Source organism: Arachis ipaensis, chromosome B9 (genome assembly GCF_059453495.1).
Source record: "Arachis ipaensis isolate K30076 ecotype BB chromosome B9, ASM5945349v1, whole genome shotgun sequence".
Classification (NCBI taxonomy): Eukaryota; Viridiplantae; Streptophyta; class Magnoliopsida; order Fabales; family Fabaceae; genus Arachis; species Arachis ipaensis.
Genome location: NC_142444.1, coordinates 41,948,646 through 41,955,320, shown reverse-complemented (window position 1 = coordinate 41,955,320; position 6,675 = coordinate 41,948,646). Strand labels below are relative to the sequence as shown.

The window sequence follows — 6,675 nt, the reverse complement described above, 5'->3', positions numbered from 1 at the left end:
AATATGGGTTTATCAGGCCCACTTGGAGTGTGCTTGGGCTGAGCATTGAGCTTTACATGTGCATAGGCTATTCTTGGAGATAAACGCCAGCTTGGGTGCCAGTTTGGGCATTTTACGCCAGTTCTAGTGCCAGTTCTGGCGTTTTACGCGAGAAATCTCTGGTGAGCATTTGGACGCCAGTTTGGGCCATCAAATCTCAGGAAAAGTATGAACTATTATATATTTCTGGAAAAAGCCCAGGATGTCTTCTTTCCAACGCAATTGAGAGCGCGCCAATTGGGCTTCTATAGCTCCAGAAAATCCACTTCGAGTGTAGGAGGGTCAGAATCCAACAGCATCTGCAGTCCTTTTTCAGCCTCTGAATCAGATTTTTACTCACGTCCCTCAATTTCAGCCAAAAAATACCTGAAATCACAGAAAAACACACAAACTCATAGTGAAGTCCAGAAATGTTATTTTTGCATAAAAACTAATAAAAATATAATAAAAAGTAACTAAAATATACTAAAAACTATGTAAAAATAATGCCAAAAAAGGTATAAATTATCCGCTCATCACAACACCAAACTTAAATTGTTGCTTGTCCCCAAGCAACTAAAAACAAAATAGGATAAAAAAGAAGAGAAAATACAATAAATTCCAAACTTATCAATGAACTTAGTTCCAATTAGATGAGCGGGGCTAGTAGCCTTTTTGCTTCTGAACAGTTTTGGCATCTCACTTTATCCTTTGAAGTTCAGAATGATTGGCATCCATAGGAACTTAGAATTCAGATAGTGTTATTGATTCTCTTAGTTCAGTATGTTGATTCTTGAACACAACTACTTTATGAGTCTTGGCCGTGACCCTAAGCATTTTGTTTTCCAGTATTACCACCGGATACATAAATGCCACAGACACATAACTGGATGAACCTTTTCAGATTGTGACTCAGCTTTCCTAGAGTCCCCTGTTAGAGGTGCCCAGAGCTCTTAAGCACACTCTTTTTGCTTTGGACCACGACTTTAACTGCTCAGTCGCAAGCTTTTCACTTGACACCTTCACGCCGCAAGCACATGGTTAGGGACAGCTTGATTTAGCCGCTTAGGCCAGGATTTTATTCCTTTGGGCCCTCCTATGCATTAATGCTCAAAGCCTTGGATCCTTTTTAACCTTGCCTTTTGGTTTAAAGGGTTATTGGCTTTTTCTGCTTGCTTTTTCTTTTTCTTTCTTTTTTTCTTTATTTTTTTTGCCAATTTTTTTTCATATTTTTTTTGCAAGCTTTTGCTTTTCAGTGCTTTTTCTTGCTTCAAGAATCAATTTTATGATTTTTAAGATTATGAATAACATTTCTCTTTTTTCATTATTCTTTCAAGAGCCAACAATTTTAACATTCATAAACAACAAATTTAAAAATATGCACTGTTCAAGCATTCATTCAGAAAACAAAAAGTATTACCACCACATCAAAATAATTAAACTAATTTCAAGATAGAATTCGAAATCATGCACTTCTTGTTCTTTTGCAATTAAAACAATTTTCATTTAAGAAAGGTGAAGGATTCATAGGACATTCATAGCTTTAAGACATAGACACTAGACACCAATGATCATGTAATAAAGACACAAACATAGACAAAACATAAAGCATATATTTCAAAAAACAGAAGAATAAGAACAAGGAAATTAAAGAACGGGTCCACCTTAGTGATGGCGGCTAGTTCTTCCTCTTGAAGATCTTATTGAGTGCTTGAGCTTCTCTATGTCTCTTCCTTGCCTTTGTTGTTCCTCTCTCATGGCCTTTTGGTCCTCTCTGATTTCATTGAGGATAATGGAGTGCTCTTGGTGCTCCATCCTTAGTTGTCCCATTTTAGAACTCAATTCTCCTAAAGAAGTGTTGAGTTTCTCCCAATAGTTGTTTGGAGGAAAATGCATCCCTTGAGGCATCTATAGAATTTCTTGATGAGGAACTTCCTCATGCTCTTGTTGAGGTCCATGAGTGGGCTCTCTTGTTTGCTCCATCCTCTTTCTAGTGATGGGCTTTTGAGATGAATCTCTCCATCTCCCATGACTCGGAGGTGGAAGCAATTGCCTTCCCTTTCCTCTTTTTAGAGGTTTCTCTGGCCTTAGGTGCCATTAATGGTTATGGAAAAACAAAAAGTAGAGCTTTTTCCCACACTAAACTTAAAAGGTTTGCTTGTCCTCGAGCAAAAGAAGAAAGAAAAGAGTAGAAGAAGAAGAAATAGAGGAGATGGAGGGGGGTGAGTAGTTCGGCCAAAGGGGGAAAGAAGTGTTTATGATGTGTGAAAGTGGAGGAGTAAAGAGGGGCTATTTATAGGGTAGGGGAGAGAGTGTTATGGAGAGGTGTGAAGAGGAGAAAGAGTGAGTTGGAGTAGGTGGGGATCCTGTGGGGTCCACAGATCCTGAGGTGTCAAGAAATTCTGGTCCCTGCACCATTCTGGCGTTCAAACGCCCTTTGTGTGCCAATCCTGGCGTTAAACGCCAGCTCTGCTACCTTTCCTGGCGTTAAACGCCAGTCTGCTACCCCTTTCTGGCGTTTAGCGCCAGCCAGACACCCTTTTCTGGCGTTTAACACCCAAAGTGCTGCCTATTCTGGCATTTAACACCTAGAATGCTGCCAAGCTGGACGTTAAACGCCCATTCTGCTATCCTTACTGGCATTTAAACGCCAGTAAGCCTGTCCTCTATGGTGTGCTATTTTTGATGTTGTTTTTGATTTTGCTTTAATTCTGCAGTTGTTTTATGACTTCACATGATCATCAACCTAAAGAAAACATAAAATAACAATGGAATATAAATAAATATAATTAAATAACATTGGGTTGCCTCCCAACAAGCGCTTCTTTAATGTCAATAGCTTGACAGTGAGCTCTTAGGGAGCTTCACAGAGACTCAGAGCTTGATGGTGGCCTCCCAACACCAAACTTAGAAGTTGAGTGTGGGAGCTCTGTTTGACTCTGTATTGAGAGAAGCCTTTCATGCTTCCTCTCCATGGTTACAGAAGAAGATCCTTGAGCCTTAAACACAGGGTAGTCCTCATTCAATTGAACGACTAACTCTCCTCTGTCCACATCAATCACAGCTCTTACTGTGGCTAAGAAGGGTCTTCCAAGGATAATGGATTCATCCTCATCCTTCCCAGTGTCTAGGATTATTAAATCAGCAGGGATGTAAAAGCCTTCAACCTTCACTAAGACATCCTCTACAAGTCCATAAGCCTGTTTCATTGATTTATTTGCCATCTCTAGTGAGATTCTTGCAGCTTGTACCTCAAAGATCCCCAGTTTCTCCATTACAGAGAGTGGCATGAGGTTTATTCCTGACCCCAGGTCACACAGAGCCTTCTCAAAGGTCATGGTGCCTATGGTACAAGGTATTAAGAACTTTTTAGGATCCGGTTTCTTCTCAGGTAATTTCTGTTGAACCAAGGCATTCAGTTCATTAATGAGCAATGGAGGTTCATCCTCCCAAGTCTCATTACCAAATAACTTGGCATTCGGCTTCATGATTGCTCCTGGATACTGAGCAACTTGCTCTTCAACAATATCTTCATCCTCTTCAGAGGAAAAATACTCATCAGAGCTCATGAATGGCAACAGCAAGTTCAGTGGAATCTCTATGGTCTCTGTATGAGCCTCAGATTCCTTTGGTTCCTCCTTAGGGAACTCCTTATTGGTTAGTGGACGTCCATTGAGGCCTTCCTCACTGGAATTCACTACCTTTCCCTCCTCTACAGGTTCGGCCGTGTTGGACATATTGATGGCCTTGCACTATCTCTGTGGATTCTCTTCTGTATTGCTTGGGAGAGTACTAGGAGGGATTTCAGTAACTCTTTTACTCAGCTGACCCACTTGTGCCTCCAAATTTCTAATGGAGGACCTTGTTTCAGTCATGAAACTGAGAGTAGTCTTAGATAGATCAGAGACTATGGTTGCTAAGTCAGAGAGGCTCTGCTTAGAATTCTCTGTCTGTTGCTCAGAGGATGATGGATAAGGCTTGCTATTGCCAAACCTATTTCTCTCACCATTATTATTATTGAAGCCTTGGTTAGGATTCTGCTGATCCTTCCATGAGAAATTAGGATGATTCCTCCATGAAGGATTGTAAGTGTTTCCATAGGATTCTCCCATGTAATTCACCTCTTCCACTGTAGGATTCTCAGGGTCATAAGCTTCTTCTTCAGAGGAAGCTTCTTTAATACTGCCGGATGCAGCTTGCATTCCAGTCAGACTCTGAGAAATCATATTGACTTGCTGAGTCAATATTTTATTTTGAGCCAATATGACATTCAGAGTATCAATCTCAAGAACTCCTTTCTTCTGAGTTGTCCCATTATTCACAGGATTTCTTTCAGAAGTATACATGAACTGGTTATTTGCAACCATTTCAATTAGTTCCTGGGCTTCTGCAGGCATCTTCTTCAAATGAAGAGATCCACCAGCAGAGTGATCCAATGACATCTTGGATAATTCAGATAGACCATCATAGAATATACATAGGATGCTCCATCTGAAAGTATGTCAGAAGGACACCTTCTGATCAATTGCTTGTATCTTTCCCAAGCTTCATAGAGGGATTCACCTTCCTTCTGTCTGAAGGTTTGGACTTCCACTCTAAGCTTGCTCAACTTTTAAAGTGGAAAGAATTTGGCCAAGAAAGCATTGACCAACTTTTCCCAAGAGTTCAGGCTTTCTTTAGGTTGTGAGTCCAACCATATCCTAGCTCTGTCTCTTACAGAAAAAGGGAAAAGCATAAGTTTGTAGACCTCAGGATTAACCCCATTGGTCTCGACAGTGTCACAGATTTACAAGAATTCAGGTAAGAACTGATGAGGATCTTCCAATGGAAGTCCATGAAACTTGCAATTCTGCTACATTAGAGAAACTAATTGAGGCTTAAGCTCGAAGTTGCTTGCTCCAATTGCAGGAATTGAGATGCTTCTTCCATAGAAGTCAGAAGTGGGTGCAGTAAAGTCACCAAGCATCTTCCTTGCATCTCCACCATTGTTGTTATTTTCGGCTGCCATGTCTTCTTCTTTTTCAAAAATTTCTATTAGGTCCTCTCCAGAGTATTGTGCTTTAGCTTCTCTTAGCTTCCTCTTCAGAGTCCTTTCAGGTTCAGGATCAGCTTCAACAAGAATGTTCTTATCCTTGTTCCTGCTCATATGAAAAAGAAGAAAATAAAAAAGAAGAAGAATCCTCTATGTCACAGTATAGAGATTCCTTTATGTGAGTAGAAGAATAGAAGAATAGAATGAAGAAGGGAGAAGAAGGAGAATTCGAACACAGAGAGAGGGAGAGGGTTCGAATTATAAGTAGAGGAGAAGTGTTAGTAAATAAATAAAATAAATAGAAAGAGATGAGAAAGAGAGAGTTATTCAAATTTTTAATTAAAAAGAAAAGAGAAATATTTTTGTTTTTATTTTAGTTATTGGTTAGAATTCGAAAATTAAGATAAAATAAAATTAAAATTTAAAACAACTAGTTAATGAAAAAGAAATATAAAAAAATGGTTAGTGATTTTCGAAAATTAGAGAGAGAAAAGTAGTTAGGTGGTTTTGAAAAAGATAAGAAATAGTAAGACAAACAAAAAAAATCAAGTAGTTAAAGATTTGAAATTAAATTTTGAAAAGATAAGAGGTTAGAAAAAGATTTTGAAATTAAGTTTTGAAAAAGATATGATTGAAATCTATTTTGAAAAAGATTTGAAAAGGAAATTAAAAAGATTTGATTTTTAAAATTAAAGTTGATTACTTGACTAACAAGAAACTAAAAGATATGATTCTAGAATTTAAAGATTGATCCTTTCTTAATAGGCAAGTAGCAACTTGAAAATTTTTTACTCAAAACATTAAATGTTAGCAATAATTTCGAAAATATGAAATAAAAATAAGAAAAAGATTTTGAAAATTAATTTTGAAGAATTTTCGAAAAACATGAAGGAAAATTGGAAAATATTTGATTTTGAAAAAGATTTGAAAAGATAGAATTTTTTTAATTTGAAATTTTGACTTGACTAACAAGAAACAACTAAAATTTAAAACTTTTAACTAAATCAACCCAAAATTTCGAAATTTATGAGTAAAATAAGGGAAAGATGTTATTTTTTATTTTTGAATTTTTAATGAGGAGAGAGAAAAATAACAAAATGACACAAGACATAAGAATTTAAGATTAAAATAAATAATGCATGCAAGAACACTTTGAATGTCAAGATGAACACCAAGAACACTTTGAAGATCATGATGAATATCAAGAGCACATTTTTGAAGATTTTTGAGAAAAGAAAGACATGCAAGACACCAAACATAGAAATTTTTAATGTTTAGACACCAATAATTCGAAAATGCATATGAAAAACAAGAAAACACACAAAACAAGAAAAATTAAAGATCAAACAAAGGAAATCATCAAGAACAACTTGAAGATCATGAAAGAACACATGCATGAATTTTCGAAAATTTAAAGAAAAATTAAAAAGATGCAATTGACACCAAACTTAAAATTTGACACAATACTCAAACAAGAAACACAAAATTTTTGGTTTTATTAATTTTTTTGTAATTTTTCAAAAATTATTTTGGAAAAAGCAAATAAAGGGAAACAAAATTCTTAATAAGAATTCCAGGATTCATGCAATGTTAGTCTAAAGCTTCGGTCCAAAAGATTAGACATG

General features: G+C 36.7%; 1 non-coding gene across 1 annotated transcript; it reads left to right on the top strand.

Moving 5' to 3' along the window:
- Positions 1 to 4,517: 4,517 nt before the first annotated feature.
- On the top strand, positions 4,518 to 4,621 carry LOC148544440 (small nucleolar RNA R71). Its single transcript, XR_015901555.1, has one exon. It is a non-coding gene; the product is annotated as a small nucleolar RNA R71 (small nucleolar RNA).
- Positions 4,622 to 6,675: the final 2,054 nt, after the last annotated feature.